Source organism: Thalassophryne amazonica, chromosome 3 (assembly GCF_902500255.1).
Source record: "Thalassophryne amazonica chromosome 3, fThaAma1.1, whole genome shotgun sequence".
NCBI classification, from domain to species: Eukaryota; Metazoa; Chordata; class Actinopteri; order Batrachoidiformes; family Batrachoididae; genus Thalassophryne; species Thalassophryne amazonica.
In genome coordinates this window covers 7,689,632-7,709,463 of record NC_047105.1, presented here as the reverse complement: position 1 = coordinate 7,709,463, position 19,832 = coordinate 7,689,632, and the positions used below count along the sequence as shown (strand labels likewise).

General features: G+C 42.4%; 1 long non-coding RNA gene across 2 annotated transcripts; it reads left to right on the top strand.

Moving 5' to 3' along the window:
- The first annotated feature begins 6,786 nt into the window (after nt 1-6,786).
- Nucleotides 6,787-15,861, top strand: LOC117507870. Of its 2 annotated transcripts, none has more exons than XR_004559854.1 (3): nt 6,787-6,799; nt 7,041-7,046; nt 15,729-15,861. It is a non-coding gene; the product is annotated as an uncharacterized LOC117507870 (long non-coding RNA). The 2 variants fall into 2 exon arrangements; XR_004559855.1 differs by lacking the exons at nt 6,787-6,799; nt 7,041-7,046 and adding exons at nt 8,518-8,531; nt 14,894-14,903.
- Nucleotides 15,862-19,832: the final 3,971 nt, after the last annotated feature.

The following is a 19,832-nucleotide window of genomic DNA, read 5'->3' as shown; positions in this document are numbered from 1 at the left end:
CAGTACTGTCCTAGATGTCTCCCTCACCACATCTGCAGTACTTTTCCAGTTGTCCAAAATTGCTTCCCCTCCAGCCAGTGCTTCTCTCACCTGCTCACTAAATTTCACACAACAGTCTTCCTCCTTCAGCTCCACCATCTGATCCTTTCTTGATCTCTCACTCTCTTCTTCTTCTTCTTCTTTACCTCTAAAGTCATCCTACAAACAACCATCCTATGCTGTCTAATGACACTCTCTCTCCTACCACCACCTTACAGTCTGTGATTTCTTTTAGCTTGCATCTCCTATAAAGAATGTAGTCCACCTGTGTGCACCTTCCTCCACTCTTATATGTTACCCTGTGCTCCTCCCTTTTCTTAAAGTAGGTATTCACCACAGCCATTTCCATCCTTTTTGCAAAATCAACTACCATCTGTCCTTCCCCATTCCTATCCTTGATATTGAAGTCTGCTCCTATCACCACTCTTTCATGCTTTGACACACTTTCCACCACCTCATCTAACACACTCCAGAAATCTTATTTCTCCTTCATCTTACAACCTACCTGTGGGGCATATGCACTGATGATATTCATCATCACCCCTTCAATTTCCAACTTCACACTCATCACCCTGTCAGACACTCGCTTAACCTCCAACACACTTTTAACATACTCTTCCTTTAAAATGACCCCAACACCCTTTCTCTTCCTGTCCTCACCATGGTACAACAACTTGAACCCACCGCTGATGCTCCTGCTCTTACTTCCCTTCCACTTGGTCTCTTGCACACACAATATGTCTACCTTTCTCCTCTCCATCATTTCAGCCAGCTCTCTCCCTTTACCAGTCATACTACCAACATTCAAAGTCCCCACTCTCATTTCCACCCTTCTAGTTTTCTTCTTCTCCCACTGTTTGTGGAAACATTTTCCTCCTCTTCTTCATCATCTTCACCCAGCTTGGGCTTCGGCTTGTTTTATGCCGGATGCCCTTCCTGACGCAACCCTCCTCATTTATCCAGGGTTGGAACTGGCACTCAGAATGTACTCGCTGCACAACCCATGTGGCTGAGTTAATCAGCCTTATTTGTGCATACCTGCAAAAATCTGATTGAATTTCATCAATAAGAAACTAAATTCTCATTTACAAACTTCTGTCTATGTCACGTTACCCCTGCTGTCATTTACGCACTTATTCTGAGCAAATCATGTGAAACATGTTCACTGACTAAACATGCAAACTTTTAGCATGCCAGCGCAATTTCATATTCATTATAAAGGATCTCACTGGATCTCACTGGCTCACTCCAGCACACACGGGGCTCGTTCACAGCTGAGTCTGAAGCAGCAGGGATGAGGATCAGCACCTCTACATCTGAGACCATGGTTCTCAGCAGGAAACCGATTAATTGCCTACACCATGTAAGGAATGAGGTCTTGCCCCAAGTGAAAGAGTTCAAGTACCTCAGGGTCTTGTTCACAAGTGACGGGACAATGGAGTGCAAGATCGGCCAGAGAATCAGCCCAACAGGTATTGCATTTGCTCTGCCATATTGTTGTGAAGAAAAGGGTGTTGAGCCAACAGGCCAAGCTCTTGATCTACTGGTCCATCTTTGTTCCTACTCTCACCTATGCTCGTGAGAAATGGGCTTCCTCAGGAGGGTGGCTGGTGTCTCCCTTAGAGATAAGGTGAAAAGCTCAGTCATCTGTGAGGAGCTCAGAGTAGAGTCGCTGCTCCTTCGCATTGAAAGGAGCCAGCTGAGGCAGTTCAGGCATCTGGTAAGGATGCCCCCTGGGCGCCTCCCTAGGGAGGGGTTCCAGCCACGTCCATCTGGGAGGAGACCCCGGGGAAGACCCAGGTCTAGGTGGAGAGACAACCTGGTCTCACAGCAAGTCGTGATTCGGCAGCACGAAATATACATTAATCTATTGGTTTGTGATATTGTGACGAAAAGCGCCTCATTTTTGTCACGCCAGCACAAATTCATTCTAGTTCATTCTGTGATGGCTGCATGAAATTACAAGAGAAGTTGGGGGGGGGGGGGGGGGGGGGGGTCAGGGGTTATGTTAGGGAGCGGGAAAAGAGTAAGATTAGGTTATGGTTAAGGTTAGGATCGGGGGTAGGAGTAGGGTTAGGAATAGTGAGTTAAAAAAAAAAACCCTGTCACGAAGATTTGACTGATTTCGTCACAGGAGCATGAAAAAAAATGTGAGACTGGGCTGGGAGAGATTATATCTCCACACTGGCCTGGGAATGCCTTGGGATCCTCCAGTCAGAGGTGGTTAATGTAGCCCAGGAAAGGGAACTCTGGAGTCCCTGCGAAACAATAAGCATAGATAAGCGGTTGAAGAGGAGTGATGAGTGAGTCTGCAGGATCTTAATAAACTAGGACCTTAATGCGCTATGCAAATATTTGCAAAAAAAAAAGAGAAAAAAAATTGGACCTGTAGCAAGTTTTTTTTATTTTTCAGTTTATTTTCATTTATATAGCACCAAATCACGACAAAGTGATTCACACAAGTAAGGTCTAACCTTACCAACCCCAAGAGCAAGCACACTGGTGACAGTAGTAAGGAATCCAATCCAATCCACTTTATTTCTATAGCACATTTTACAAACTGAATGTTACCAAAGTGCTGCACAAAAATTGAGTAAAAGAGTGCTCCTACCATAAAAAATGTATAAATGCATTAAAACCATAAATAAATAAAGACTAAATCATTATAAAAGTACAAAATCAAACCATAGGTAAAATCCATAATAAAATATCAGAAAAGTACAATTTAAAACACTAAAAGGCAACAGAGAACCATACAACTCACACAGAGCTAAAAGCCAGAGAATAAAAGTGGGTCTTTAGGCGAGACTTAAAACACTCCACTGTGGGGGAAGTTCGAGCGTGGAAGGACAGAGCATTCCAAAGTCTGGGACCTGACACAGAGAAGGCTCTGTCTCCCCTGGTTTTAATCCTGGTCTTTGGCACCATGAGCTGGAATTGGTCCTCAGACCTCAGAGTGCACAACTTCTTCTTTGTCTTTCGGCTGTTCCCGTTATGGGTCACCACAGCAGATCAATCGTTTCCATCTCACCCTGTCCTCTGTATCTTCCTCTGTCACACCAACCACTTGCATGTCCTCTCTCAGCACATCCATGAAGCTCCTCTTTGTCCTCCTTCTTCTCCTCCTGCCTGGTGGCTCCATCCTCAGCATCCTTCTCCCTATATACACTGGGTCCCTCCTCTACACATGTCCAAACCATCTCAATCTCACCTCTCTGACATTGTCTCCAAACCGTCCCACCTGAGCTGTCCCTCTGATATGTTCATTCCTAATCTTGTCCATTCTTGTCACTCCCAAAGAGAATCTCAACATCTTCAGCTCTTCCACCTCCAGCTCTGCCTCCTGTCTTTTTGTTAGTGCCACTGTCTCTAAACCATACAACATAGCTGGTCTCACTACTGTTTTGCTCCCTCTCATTCACACACATGTACTCAGTCTTGCTTCTACTGACTTTCATTCCCCTTCTCTCCAAAGCATATCTCCACTTCTCCAGACTAGACTCAACTTGCTCTCTACTCTCACTACAGATCACAATGTCATCTGCAAACATCATAGTCCATGGGGACTCCTGTCTGATCTCATCTGTCAACCTGTCCATCACCACTGCAAACAAGAAAGGACTCAGAGCTGATCCTTGGTGTAATCCCACCTCCACCTTGAATGAGTCTGTCATTCCGACTGCGCATCTCACCGCTGTCACACTATTCTTGTACATGTCTTGCACTACCCTAACATACTTCTCTGCCACTCCAGACTTCCTCATACAATACCACAGCTCTTCTCTTGGCACCCTATCATAAGCTTTTTCTAAGTCCACAAACACACAATGTAACTCTTTCTGTCCTTCTCTGTACGTTTCCAACAGTATTCTCAGAGCAAACATTGCATCTGTAGTGCTCTTTCTCAGCATGAAACCATATTGCTGCTCACAGATCTTCACCTGTTTTCTAAGCCTAGCTTCTACTACTCTTTCCCATAACTTCATGCTGTGGCTGATCAGCTTTATGCCTCTGTAGTTACTGCAGCTCTGCACATCACCCTTGTTCTTGAAAATAGGAACCAGCACACTTCGTCTCCACTCCTCAGGCATGCTCTCACTTTCCAAGATTTTATTAAACAATCTGGTTAGAAACTCTACTGCCATCTCTCCTAGACATTTCCATGCCTCCACTGGAATACCATCTGGACCAACTGCCTTTCCACTCTTCATCCTCTTCATAGCAGCCCTCACTTCTTCCTTGCTAATCTCTTGTACTTCCTGATTTACTCTCACCACATCATCCAGCCTTTTCTCTCGCTCATTTTCTTTATTCATCAACTCTTCAAAATATTCCCTCCACCTTCTCAGCACACACTCCTCACTTGTCAGCACATTACCACATGCATCTTTTACCACCCTAACCTGCTGCACATCCTTTCCAGCTCTGTCCCTTTGTCTGGCCAATCGGTACAAGTCCTTTTCTCCTTCTTTACTATTCAACTTCTTGTACAGCTCGCAATATGCCTTTTCCTTTGCTTTTGCCACTTCTATTTTCGCCTTACGCCGCATCTCCTTGTACTCCTGTCTACTTTCTTCATCTCTCTGACTATCCCAAAACGTTTTCGCCAACCTCTTTCTCCTTATGCTTTCCTGGACCTCTTCATTCCACCACCAAGTCTCCTTGTCTTCCTTCCACTGTCCAGATGTCATACCCAGTACTGTCCTAGCTGTCTCCCTCACCACATCTGCAGTACTTTTCCAGTTGTCCAAAATTGCTTCCCCTCCAACCAGTGCTTCTCTCACCTGCTTGCTAAATTTCACACAACAGTCTTCCTCCTTCAGCTTCCACCATCTGATCCCTTGTTGAGCTCTCACTCTCTTCTTCTTCTTTACCTCTAAAGTCATCCTACAAACAACCATCCTATGCTGTCTAGTGACACTCTCTCCTGCTACCACCTTACAGTCTGTGAATTCTTTTAGCTTGCATCTCCTATAAAGAATGTAGTCCACCTGTGTGCACCTTCCTCCACTCTTATATGTTACCCTGTGCTCCTCCCTTTTCTTAAAGTAGGTATTCACCACAGCCATTTCCATCCTTTTTGCAAAATCAACTACCATGTGTCCTTCCCCATTCCTATCCTTGATACCATATCTACGCATTACTTCCTCATCACCTCTGTTCCCTTCACCAACATGCCCATTGAAGTCTGCTCCTATCACCACTCTTTCATGCTTGGGCACATTCTCCACCACCTCATCTAACACACTCCAGAAATCTTCTTTCTCCTTCATCTCACAACCTACCTGTGGGGCCTATGCACTGATGATATTCATCATCACCCCTTCAATTTCCAACTTCACACTCATCACCCTGTCAGACACTCGCTTAACCTCCAACACACTTTTAACATACTCTTCCTTTAAAATGACCCCAACACCATTTCTCTTCCTGTCCTCACCATGGTACAACACCTTGTACCCACCGCCGATGTTCCTGCTCTTACTTCCCTTCCATTTGGTCTCTTGCACACACAATATGTCTACCTTTCTCCTCTCCATCATATCAGCCAGCTCTCTCCCTTTACCAATCATACTACCAACATTCAAAGTCCCCACTCTCCATTTCCACCCTTCTAGTTTTCTTCTTCTCCTGCTGTTCGTGGCAATGTTTAACTTCTCTTCTTCGTCGTCTTTGCCCAGCAGTAGCCCAATTTCCACTGGCACCGTGTTGGGCAATAGCACCGGTGGCGGACATTGTTAACCCGGGCCACGACCAATCCGGTATGGGAATTCGATTCTGAGTCTGCATAGTTCAGTTGGCTTGTTTTACGCCGGATGCCCTTCCTGACGCAAGCCTCCTCATTTATCCGGGCTTGGGACCGGCAGAGAATACATTTGGAGGAGGTCCACAATGTACTGTGGGGCCAGTCCATTTAAGGCTTTATCAATAAATAATAAAATCTTAAAATCAATTATAGGATTAACAGGGAGCCAATACAAAGTTGCAAGAATAGGTGTGATATGAACATGTTTTTTGCTCCCAAAGATGTGCCACAGCATTCTGGACTAACTGCAATCAGTTGAGGGTATTTGATTTATTCCTAGATAGAGTGAATTGCAGTAGTCCAGACATGATGAGATAAAAGCTTGTAAGACGCGCTCAAAATCTGAGAAGGATAAAATTGATTTAATTTTGGCTAAAAGACACAGATGATAAAAGCTAGATTTAACAACAGCACTGACCTGCTTGTCAAGTTTAAAATCAGAGTCCATAATGACGCCAAGGTTGGTGGCTGTGGGTTTTGTGTGTTTGTTCAGAGGGCCCAGGTGTAAAGGAGCTGTAGAACTGACACTGGGCCCAAACACAATCACCTCAGTTTTGGTTTCATTTAAATTAAGAAAATTTTGTGCCAACCAAACCTTGATGTCATTCCCTTCCCTTGATGTCACCCTTGCTCGAGTGCCAAGGTTTGGCATTCGAGCAAGGGTGTCAGGGGGCTGCTGCTGTTCTTTTTAATTGGAAATAAATTTGGGTGTCATCTGCATAAAAATGATAAGAAAAATCATGTCTTCTAAGCACCTGACCAAGAGGAAGAAGGTACAGGGTAAAAAGAACAGGCCCAAGAATAGAACCCTGGGAGACTCCACAGCTAAAAGGAGCAGAGGACGAGGTGGAGTCCCCCAACCTGACAGTAAAGGAGCGTTCTGTCAGGTATGAGTGGAACCAGTCAAGGGCTGTCCCCTTGACACCCATACAGTTTCCAAGAAGAGATAAAAGAGTTGCATGGTCAACCATGTCGAAAGCAGCAGTCAAGTCTAAAAGAACTAAAATGGCAGAATCACCAGAATCAGTGATTAAAAACAGGTCATTAAAAACCTTTAAAAGTGCAAACTCAGTGCTATGAAAGGATATGCTGAATGGAAAGTATCCAAAATGCTGTTTGTATCTAAAAACACTTGTAATTGTGCAAGAACAGTGTTTTTTTTTTTTTTTTTTTTTTTTTTCGAATATTTTCAAAGGAAAAAGTCTCTCTGATGACTTGAGGAAGAAACCTCAAGCAGACCAGACTCAAGGGGGCAACCTTCTGCTTGGGCCATGCTATAGACACATTTTACAAAACAATTCACAAAATAAATATACAGGAAATGTTGCCGGTGCATAGGACAGGAGGGTTTGAGAAACAGATACCACACCCATCTCTGGATGGAGCTGCACCTCAAATAGAGACAAAAAAAAAACAGAATCAGGCATCAGAAAGACAAGAAATACAGTACAATTTGTCAGCATTAAGGAACAAGAAAAACAAAAGAAATACTAACGTGATCGCCGGCCACTAGCCCTAAGCATCACTAAAAGACCCTTAATTTAGGTAAAGTTGAGGCCGCGGCACACTCCATTTACTAATAAAATGAATTTAAACTTTTCATTCAGACTTTTTATTCACCCTAGGGACACAAAGTAGTCCTGCACCCTAAGAATGCAAAGTCCGGGCCAGTACGTAGGGTTTAATTAGGACAGCTAGGTAGGGAGGTGCCAGTCCGTGAACAATTTTATAGACTAGTAGCAGAACCTTAAAATCTGATCTCACTGGGACAGGAAGCCAGTGAAGAGATGCAAAAATGGGTGTAATGTGGTCAAACTTTCTGCTTTGTGTCAAAAGTCTGGCTGCAGCATTTTGAACCAATTGGAGAGCCCTAATGCTGGACTGCGGTAAACCAGAAAATAGAACATTGCAGTAGTCCAATCTAGAAGAGACAAACGCATGTATCAGGGTCTCAGCATCAGCCATAAACAGGATGGGATGAATCTTCACTATATTTCGCTGGTGGAAATTATGCTGACATAAAGTTACACTGACATAAAGCCAAGTCTCAATTTCACTCAAAAGCATCAGCTTGCGATTTGAAATTTCTTAGCAAAGATTTTTTTTATTTGGGATGTTGTTCCTTGCAACATCTGGACAAAAGCATCTCCACCTATCTTAAGAATAAGAGTCCTGATCCAGTAGACTCACCCTCAGGTGTTTCACTACCTTTGCAGTCTCGCCGACAGTTAATAACTTGCAGCTGACCTGGTGGTTCGGCCACCACAACCTGAACGCTGGAACTGGAGATGTCTAACAGCTTGACAGGAGGTTTAGCCTCATACACCTGTTCCAAGGACTCAACCCAGTGGGTCGGCACAGAAGCGTCATCTATCAGATGAGTAAACCATTTTGTTTTGTCCAGTAACAATCTGCTGAAGTAGCCTTGTGCAGTTTTCCTGTAATGCTCACTGGACATTAATTAAAGATGACATAAAGCCATTAAACACAGGCATACTGGGTTTTTGAGCCTGTTGGGTTGGGCTATATTGTGACATGTGAGATTAGAGTGGGTAAGCGGGTTAGTTCATCTGTTGGTCCTTTACAGGGATTTATTCCTAATAAATCTCTTTAAGTGATAAACCGGTTATTGTCATGTCACCACAGATAGAAATTCAGCCATGGAAGACTCCATTACATTTTGGAGGTGATCTGGATCCTGGATCAAGATTTTACTTTATATAGGATTTTAAGGATTACGTCAAAATGACTTCACGGATTCTCACCAAATTTGCACCACAGATACAGTGAGGAAAATAGGTATTTGAACATCCTGCAATTTTGCTGAAAATTGAATTGGGACTGAAATTTTCATCTTAGGTGCATGTCCACTGTGACAGACATAATCTAAAAAAAATCTGGAAATCACAGTGTATGATTTTTAATAATTTATTTGTATGTTACTGCTGCAAATAAGTATTTGAACACCTGTGAAAATCAATGTTAATATTTGGTACAGTAGCCTTCGTTTGCAATTACAGAGGTCAAACATTTCCTGTAGTTTTTCACGAAGGTTTCACACACTGCAGCAGGGATTTTGGTTCACTCCTCCATACAGATCTTCTCTAGATCTTTCAGGTTTGGAGTTTCAGCTCCCTCCAAAGAATTTCTATTGAGTTCAGGTCTGGAGACTGGCCAGGCCACTCCAGAACCTTAAAATGCTTCTTACGGAGCCCCTCCTTAGTTGCCCTGGCTGTGTGTTTGGGGTCATTGTCATGCTGGAAGACCCAGCCATGACCCATCTTCAATGCTCTTACTGAGGGAAGGAGGTTGTTTGCCAAAATCTTGCAATACATGATCTCATCCATCCTCCCTTCAATACGGTGCAGTCGTCCTGGCCCCTTTGCAGAAGAGCACCCCAGAGTATGATGTTTCCACCCCTATGCTTCATGGTTGGGATGGTTTTCTTGGGGTTGTTCTCATCCTCTGAACATGGTAAGTGGAGTTGATTCCAAAAAGCTTTATTCTGGTCTCATCTGACCACATGAACTTCTCCCATGCCTCCTCTGGATCATCCAGATGGTCACTGGTGAACTTCAAACGGGCTTGGACATGTGCTGGCTTGAGCAGGGGGACCTTGCTGCCCTGCAGGATTTTAAATCATGACAGCATCATGTGTTACTAATGTAATCTTTGTGACTGTGGTCCCAGCTCTCTTCAGGTCATTGGCCAGGTCCTCCTGTGTAGTTCTGAGCTTTCTCAGAATCATCCTTACCCCACAAAGTGAGATCTTGCATGGAATCCCAGACCGAGGGAGATTGACAGTCATCTTGTGTTTCTTCCACTTTCTAATAAATAATCATAACAGTTGTCTTCTACCAAGCTGCTTGCCTGTTGTCCTGTAGTCCATCCCAGCCTTGAGCAGGTCTACAGTTTTGTCCCTGGTGTCCTTAGACAGCTCTTTGGTCTTGTCTATGGTGGACAGGTTGGAGTGTGATTGATTGAGTGTGTGAACATGTTTCTTTTATACAGGTAAGAAGTTCAAACAGGTGCAATTAATACAGGTAAAGAGTGCAGAATAAGAGGGCTTCTTAAAGACAAATTAACAGGTCTGTGTGAGACAGAATTCTTGCTAGTTGGTAGGTGTTCAAATACTTATTTGCAGCATTAACATTCAAATAAATTATTAAAAAAATCATACATTGTGATTTCCGGATTTTTTTTTATTTTTTTTTTTTTTAGATTATGTCTCTCACAGTGGACATGCACCTAAGATGAAAATTTCAGACCCCTCCATGATTTCTAAGTGGGAGAACTTGAAAAATCAGAGGGTGTTCAAATACTTATTTTCCTCACTGTAGATATTAGGGCATAGAAGACTCTGCTGAATTTTGGAGGTGATCCAGTCCTGATTCTGTATCAGGATTTCAGTTTCTATGCTTTACTTTGTCGGATTTTGAGGATTACATCCAAACTACTTAATAGATTTTCACCAAATTTTCACCACACATTGGTGTTAGGCCTTGGAAGACTCCACTACATTTGGAGGTGATCTGGATCCAGATTCTGGATCAGGATTTCACTTTGTAGATTTAAGGATTACGTCAAAACTGCTTCACGGATACAACATTATGATGCAAAACCAAGATCAGGAAGACACTATTTTCTTTCAGCTTGTGAATTAAATATCAAATTGCAACATCTTGATCAGTCGGACCATTCTGGATCAGTATGCAATTATTGCATTGTGTTGTAGAATCCAGATTCAGGTAAAGTCCGGGTCACAATGTGAATCACATATCTTTTATTTTGAGTACTCGTCAACCGTTGCCAGACGTCATAAATTGTAGATTGCGCTTGTTTGTTTTTTTGTTTGTTTGTTCCTTTTGTTTTTAATTCTTACTAATGTTTTACAGCTGTGGTAAATCCTCTTTATTCCCTGCTGAAGTTTCATCTTGATTATTAGCTTTGACACAGATATGTGCACCTTCACCTTGCACGGTGTTGTTGATCAGGCCAAATGTCTTTGATGGATGCATTTATCATCCATTATCAGTCTACCTTGATTATCTGCATCGCGGTGTTAATCATGAATTAATCATGGGTGTGTTTTGGGCACAATGTGAATTCTACCAATCAAATTGCCATCTGTCATTCCCTTTAGGAGCTGTGTGCACCTGGACCTGGCACATTGCTGTTTACATGGCCAACTCAAAGGTGAGAGGTTTTCCGGTGAGGCTCAGCTCTGTGCACAGTGCATCAAGCTCTGGAGCTGGAGCTGCAGTCATCAACCACAGCTTCCTCTGGTGAAGCAGTTGAGCGCTTCATTCCTGCAAAACTTCAGATTCCAAATTCCACCAACACACTCATGATGAGTGCAGGTACATTTGCTACTTAAAGAACGTGTGCACTGGGCATGAAAATAATTGTATCGGATAAGAACGAGCAATGACAGTTGCTCTGCAGATATCCGAAGTGTCACAAGAGTTGGAACAGCAAGTCAGTTTACACAATGTAAACTGATTCTCTGTGGGGGACGTGCATACGAGGTCTATTAGAAAAGAAACCGACCTTTTTATTTTTTTCAAAAACTATATGGATTTGAATCACGTGCGATTACATCAGACAAGCTTGAACCCTTGTGCGCATGCGTGAGTTTTTTCACGTCTGTCGGTTGCGTCATTCGCCTGTGGGCAGGCTTTGAGTGAGCACTGGTCCACCCCTCCCGTCGGAATTCCTTTGTCTGAGAACTTCCTGAGAGCCTGGCGCTTTGCTTGATCAAATTTTTTTCAGAAACTGTGAGACACATCCAAGTGGACACCATTCAAGAAATTCAGATGGTTTTCGGTGAAAATTTTAACGGCTGATGAGAGATTAAGGAGTTTTACTATCGCTTTAAGGACAGCCCACGGTGCCGGATGGCATGCCGCGCCCCGAGCCGCCGTCGTCAACCTGTTTCGAGCTGAAAACTTCCAAATTTAAGCCTCTGTTGATCCAGGACGTCACGAGAGAGCAGAGAAGTTTCAGAAGAGGTCAGGATCAGCAGTTTATCCGGACATTCCGTTAAAGGAGATTTTGTAATGAAAGACGTGCGGACGGATTCGCGCATCGGCACGCAGCCGCTCATCGCACGGCGCCACAGAAAAACACCTCCGTGTTGATAACCATTCGTAAGATTCAGGCGGTTTTCGATGGCTTTCAGTCGAGTGAGTATCCGAGAAATTGTTTAACAGCTGGGCATGTTCAAACTTGTCCTGTGAGACTTCCAACGGAGGTGTTTTGGTGTGGCGTCGCACCATGAGTGGCTGGGTGCCGACGCGCGAATCTGTCCTCACGTCTTTCATTAAAAAAATCTCCTTTAACAGTGGAATGTCTGGATAAATTGCTGATCCTGACCTCTTCTGAAACGTCTCTGCTCTCTCACGACGTCCTGGGTCAACAGAGGCTTAAATTTGGAAGTTTTCAGTTCGAAACAGGCTGACGACGGCTGCTCAGGGCACGGCACGCTGCCCGGTGCCGTGGGCTGTCCTTAAAGCGACAGTAACACTCCTTAATCTCTCATCAGCCGTTACAATTTTCACCGAAAACCGTCTGAATTTCTCGAATGGTGTCCACTTGGATGTGCCTTACAGTTTCTGAAAAAAATTTGATCAAGCAAAGCGCCAGTCTCTCAGGAAGTTCTCAGACAAAGGAATTCCGCCGGGAGGAGTGGACCAGTGCTCACTCAAAGCCTGCCCACAGGCGAATGACGCAACCGACAGGCGTGAAAAAACTCACGCATGCGCACGAGGGTTCAAGGTTGTCTGACGCAATCACACGTGATTCAAATTCATATAGTTTTTGAAAAAAAATAATAAGGTCGGATACTTTTCTAACAGACCTTGTACTGTATGTAGTCTGTAATCAAGACAGGAGAAGAAAAATGTGCAAGGAATGCACTACAAATCCATAAGGCGACAACAACTCCAAAAAGTACGAGCAATTCAGTTCATGCAACTAAAACATGCTTTTCCACTTTCATCCTGAAGCCTCCAAGTGAAACAGGTAAAATGCAACTTTCTCTTCAAATAGTCACAAAAATATAAATGTTATAATTCTAATAAAAAAAATCTTATAAATAAAAAGGGTGAAATGTTTACATTTATTGAAGCTGTTATTAAATGACCAAATGAATCAGTTAAATGATTCACTGTTTTGAAACACTCCAAACACTATAATAGTAACAGCTGACAACTTAAACCAAACAACAGCGTCAGAACAATATTTGTTTTGAATTGTTCAATAAAGTAAATAAAACATTTGTTTATAGACTTGTGTATTATATAATCTATAAACCACGGTTGCACAGTGTTGCCAGCTTGGTGACTTTCTTGCTAAATCTGGTGACTTTCCAAACCCTCTTGACGACTTATTTTTTCTAAAGCGACTAACATTTCTGTGAAGGCTCTCAGTTGTCCAGGTGGTTTCCATAGTAGTTCTGGTAGTCTGACTTCTGTCTTGACTCTTGTAGAGAAGAATAACAGAAGCCAGCAAAAGCTGGAGTTTTAAACCTAGCCAGACTCCTCCTACCGAGAGGCAGACTGCTACTGGCTAGTGACTAACAATTTGTCTAATTAAAACCTATTGTGCTCTAGTTAGCACCCTCTTAATGACAGGGTAGCTGTCCCTCCTAATGATGGGACTGACGCCTCTCCTGATGATGTGAATGACTCATTACATGAACAAAAGACTGAAACTGCTTTAACCAGAGCAAGAATTTTAGCTGAGGAAGTTTCTGCGATTAGAAGCGAAACGTCCTTGCGTCAAGCAACCCAGTCCAGTTGAAGGTTCAAGCTTCTCTATTATAAAGCGACAAATGACAAATCTAGCTACTTTTCATGGCATCACTGGAAACGTTTCTGGTGTTTTTGACTCCAAAATGAAAGCACGTATTGATCTAGTCCCTGTTATCACCGAGCGGCAGGGGGTCTCTCCACCTCTGTTGCAGCTGTAAAGCGCTGAGCGGAGGGATATCTACAATCCTCCACTTTCAAACACGTACGCGCGATGCCTCCGCGGCTGTTCCCGCATTGAATGTCAAACCTGACTCAGACTCGCTCAAGCTACTGACCTCATTTGCTGCGCTGTGGCGAATTAGTCTCCAGACTTTGAGAAGCCCTGGCCTTGAGAAGTTATTTTATTTTGAGGAGTGACAGCCAATTTTAATGGCAAAATAAATAAACAAACCAACAATCAAGTTTATTTGTACTTCTAAATGTTTTTAAGGTGTTTTTACTCACTTTTTGTCTCTTCAACAACTTTTTTTTTCAAAACTGTATTTCAACAAATACATTAACAGTACACGAACAAAGGACAAGTCCACAATAACATTCACCATATTATCATCATTAATAGAAAGAGAGAAAAAATAAATTCTACAATAACAAAAGTAAAGGGATTCTTTAACATTAATTCTCTTTTTTTTAATTCCTTATAGAGCGTGACAGTTTCATGACATTTGGGAGAATGTTTCTGTATAGGCTCTCAGTTGTCCAGGTGGTTATCATAGTAGAGAAGCTTGAATCTTCGACTGGACTGGGTTGCTTGACGTGAGGACGTATCGCTTCAAATCACAGAAGCTTCCTCAGTTAAAATTCTTGCTCTGGTAGTCTGACTTCTGTCTTGACTCTTGCAGAGAAGAATAAACCAGAAGCCAACAAAAGCTGGAGTTTTTAACCTAACCAGACCCCTCCTACTGAGAGGCCAACTGCTATAGGCTAGTGACTAAACAATAGCTCTAATTAGCACCTATTGTGCGCACTCCTAATGATGGGATGGAAGCCTCCCCTGATGGCTCCATTGACGACTCTCCTGATGACGTGAATGACTCATTACCATGAACAAAAGACTGAAACTGCTTTGACCTGAGTACCCCATTGTAAACAGGGGACAAAGCGTGTCTGAGACCCACCCCCCGGTTAAGGCTGGGTTTCAACTGTTTTACAAAGAATGCTTCCTTGACACCTCTGTCAAACCATTTCTTCTCTCTGGCTAAGATTTTAACTTCCTTATCCTCAAACGTGTGGTTAGTGTCTTTAAGGTGAAGATGAACTGCAGACTGAGGTCCACTGGCGCCCTCTCTGCGGTGCAGGTATAGCCTCTTGTTTAAAGGTTGCTTAGTCTCACCTATGTAGTGTTCATTACAGTTTTCCTGACATCTGATAGAATACACTACATTGCTCTCTTTATAACTAGGGATCCTGTCCTCAGGGTGAACTAATTTCTGTCTCAAGGTGTTAACCGGTTTAAAGTAAACTGGGATTTTGTGCTGTCTGAAGATCCTCTGTAGTTTTTCCCCTACTCCTGCTAAATAACGGAGAGACACTCCTCTTCTTCTTGTCTCTGTCTCCTGTCTATCTGGTCTCTTTGTTTTCTGGGACTTCTGCACTTTGTCCAGGGACCATCGTGGGTACCCACATACTGTGAGGGCTTTCCGTACAAGTTGTTGTTCTTTAGCCCTTCCCTCTGCAGTTGTGGGCACCTGTAGGGCTCTGTGTTGAAGAGACCTGATCACCCCGGGCTTGTGTTCAAGGGGGTGGTTTGAGCCAAAGAGCAGATATTGGTCAGTGTGAGTGGGTTTTCTGTAAACCTCTGTCTGAGAGTGAGAGTGCTAACTAGAGCACAATAGGTGCTAATTAGAGCTATTGTTTAGTCACTAGCCTATAGCAGTCGGCCTCTCGGTAGGAGGGGTCTGGTTAGGTTTAAAACTCCAGCTTTTGTTGGCTTCTGGTTTATTCTTCTCTACAAGAGTCAAGACAGAAGTCAGACTACCAGAGCAAGAATTTTAGCTGAAGAAGCTTCTGCGATTTGAAGCGGAACGTCCTCACGTCAAGCAACCCAGTCCAGTCGAAGATTCAAGTCGAAGCTTAATACTGCTTATATATTGTTCAAATTCAGCCAGAAGTCCGTGTAAATTCCTTTTCAATACTCTGCATTTATGAATATGGAATTTACCAAACAATATTAAAAGGCTGATAATGTATTCAATGATCTCTCCCGCCACGTTTTTTATCATACATCTGTTATGACATCATAATAGGCAAATACTATGCAAATTAGATGCTGGCATCATTTAGCGACTTCTAGCGACGTTTAGGCCAATAGCTACTGTTCTTACTGAGGAGTTGGCAACACTGCGCTTGCAGCTTATTGTTCAAATGAAGCACTAAAGACGTTCAGGTTATTATGAGCATATCTGTAGGATGCAATTAGTGGAAAAAGCTGCTGTAGTAAATGTTTGGAGTGCAAACGGGTATGCATATGGGACTCAGTGGCACCGCAGAGTTTGGTCTTTAACACTGTGTGAGATGTTGACCTTTTCCATCTGTCAGTGTCATTGACAAAAGGCCACATACACACAGGACCATGTGCTTGAACCAGAAGAAAAGATGCATTTATTGTACACTGGTAACAGAAAAATGTCCGTCAGGGGCTCCAAACAAAAAAACTACAAAAATAAATAAAACCACTTCTGATTAAACTGTAAGTGTTTTACTTGGTGTACAATAAGACACACACACACACACACACACAAGAAAATCTGTGAATCCTGAACTCAAATTTTACTTTTCTTTTCTTTTTCTTTTTTCTTTCTTTTGTGTCCTTGATTGTGAATGTCCTTGAGTGGCCAAGCCAGAGTCCAGATCTGAATCCAAATGAACATCTCTGGAGAGATCTGAAAATGGCTGTATGCCGATGCTCCCCATCCAACCTGATGGAGCTTGGAAGGCATTGCAAAGCAGAATGGGCAAAACTGCCCAAAGATAGGTGCACCAATCTTGTAGCATCATATTCAAGAAGACTTTAAGCTGGAATTGCTGCCAAACGTGCATCAATAAAGTATTGAGCAAAAGGTGTGAATTCCTTTGTACATGTGATTTCTTAGTTTTTTATTTTAATAAATTTGCAAAAAGAAAAAAAAGTTTTTTCATGTCATTATGGGGTATTGTGTGTAGAATTTGCAGGAACAAAAATGAATTTCATCCATTTTGGAATAAGAATGTAACATAACACAATATGGAAAAATGAATACTTACTGCATGTACTGTAGATTCACTGAGTCAGTAACAGCTGTATCTCCAAGAGGAAGCAGCTTGTCCCCCTTTTAGTCATCAAACCTTGACCAATAAGAAATGTGGACATTATTTTAAAATATCTGCTCTAACATGCCTCTTTGCTGCTTGCAGTCTCTGGCCTGAACATGACCTCTTCCACCACTTCCAGTCTCTGGCCTGAACACAACCTCTTCCACCACACTGCCACCAGACGGTTGCTGTCTGACACCTGGTGTATGCTCCCCCGCCTTCTTCTGACAGCAGGATTTGAGATCTGTGTGCCCGTACACATGTGTGACTAAGACCTCCATCAAAGACTGTTCAAATGTTCTGTATATTATTACTGTTGATTAGAATCTTTAACTTTTTCTTGTCTCCTGAATCCTTATGGGAGAAGTGCTGCCAGTAGCCACACCAAAAATTGATATATTGATCCAGAGCCTACCTCTCCACCAAATTTCATACAATTCATATCCTCATGGGATAATCTGGTAATAAATGGAAAGCTGGAGGCCAGACAGCTTGTAATAACAGAATGGCACAATGTCAACAAATCAGCAACAAACTGCAACATCTTGTTTGCGTGAGAGAGGTAAACAAGATGCTGCATGAAAAAAAATCTAGTCTGAGGCTAAAGCTATGTGTCCCATTTTGCGTCTCAAAGGTGGACTCTGAGCACTCAATGTTATATCAAGTCTTTATGTGGAAAATATAAAATATGCATCAGATTTTCCAAAGTCGGCACACATGCCATTTTGGGTTAGCCAAGGTGGAGCACGCTTACCGCTGGAGCTCGTCTGTGGACAAGACATTCCACATCAGAGCATCCAGTGTGGTTACACACACACACGTGGCATTAAAGAGGGGAGGAAAAAGTGGCCTTATTTTAAACTGATGCTCTGCAGCCGTCACACATCACTGCAGATGTACTCTAATCTGCACTGACGATAAAAATCACTTTATTGTGTCATTTAAAGCCACAGCATGCTTAATCCACTTCACTGCAACACCTCCTAAACATTATGGCCATAATGCAGTAAAAATGATGGGACAAAAGCAGAAAAGTGTCTGCTTGGATGCGATGCAGACTCTTCAAATGAAATAAAATTATGCCCTAAGCAGCATTTCTTACAACAATAATCACTGCCGTCTTCCCGCAGGAAGCTATTTCTGTGTTGTCACTCCATAATGTAGTGTGACATCAAAATGAGAGTTTCTGCTCAATGTGCAGTAAGTTTTGTGCATGATTGATCTGTTTTATTGATCACAACATTTGCCTCCATTAGCGGCATTCTGCATGTGTGTAGGTGCAAATGTCTGCAAACAAAACTCTTAACATGCATCAGTTTCTGTTCCTGTCAGGCATCCTTCACTTTCTGAGTTATGCATAATAATTTATTCGAAAGTGCACGTCAAAGAACTGACCACAGGTTGGAAAAGAACAGATCAGAGAGCCTTCCTCCTGCAGATGACCAGTTTCCTGCTTTTTCACAAAGATGTTTATGGGTAACCGTGTTTATTTATGTGTTTACCACTATTTGTCCACTCAGTCTAATTTTAAAAGCAAAGGGGGTAGGAGACATCTTTAGGGGCCTGACCAAGCATCAGTGCAAAAGAGATTTACAATCAATTGTAGGATCTTTTTTGTTTGTTTGTTTTCTAATTTCACCCCCCCACCCCCATGACCCCACCCTCCCCTCAAGCTCAACCTTTCTTTCAGTTTCAAATGTGATCATCATCTAAGGGTCCTTTTCAGAAATGTTGGTCAAAATCCACAGTAACATTTCAGAGGAGATACTGTATCATCTTGTATGCTGTAGCCCCCCATGGAGCATGAATCCAATATTCATCATTTCAGGATTAACTCATGAAAGTTTGGTGAAAATCCAAGTGCAGTTTTTGGAGAATGTCCACTCATGGTTTTGACCCTTGCTGCTTGAATGCTGCAAAAATGGAAAGTTGATAGGACTAATATTTTTGGAGAAATTAGCGATCGTAGGTAACCAGTAAATAATGGACATTGTACTGCAAAGCACCATGGGAGTTCGGGTTTTGGGGTTTTAAATGTTGTTATTGTGGTTCATGGAAGTTTAACAGTGTTGTGAGTGTTATTTTTATTGGGTTTTTGTCGTTCATTTGGTTTACTCCTATTAGTTAAGTGTCATGTTGTTATCACGAGCAAAAAGAGTATTGCTTTTGATGTCTTCTGCCATGTCTCTGTGTGTGTGTAAAAATTAAAAGCACCTGCTTGAAGCAGAATGCAGAAAAAACAAAAAGCTCTGTGTGCATGCATGTAACTGTGGACATCTGACATTTACCATTTGGTATGCTTATGTATTTAAGAATAAGATTAAGATAAAGATAAACTTTATTGATCTCACAGAGGAGAAATTCACATGTTACATCAGCTCTTATTTTGTAGACTACACTGCATCTTATCTGGATGAACTCAACCTAGCAACTTAATATCAAAATGTTTGTTTGTTTGTTCTTATTTAAACACTATACCCTTGCTTTTTTAGCAATGTTTAGGGTGAAAGGCACCAGAGGGGTGATGCATATCCTGCACACACACATAAAAAGTGTATTTTTCACTGTATTGTTACAAATGATTAAGCAGTAGACATAAGCTTTGGGTCACCTCTCCAGTCCAATTGGAAAATGTGGAAAATCTAGAAAAAATGTGTTTTCCAAACTATATTTTTGGCAACACTGTCTTTTAACCAATCTGCCACAAGGGAATGTCCCTGTAAAGTTTGCTGAAAATCTGCTCACCCATTTCAGACTTATTTTGTATGAAGCCAGAGACAAATGAGTGATTCAAAAACCCTGCACAATACCACTAGTGTACCAGGAAACAAAACTGTGACCTGGCAAATCCCCCACTTAATCCTGGGTAAATTTATGCAATGGGT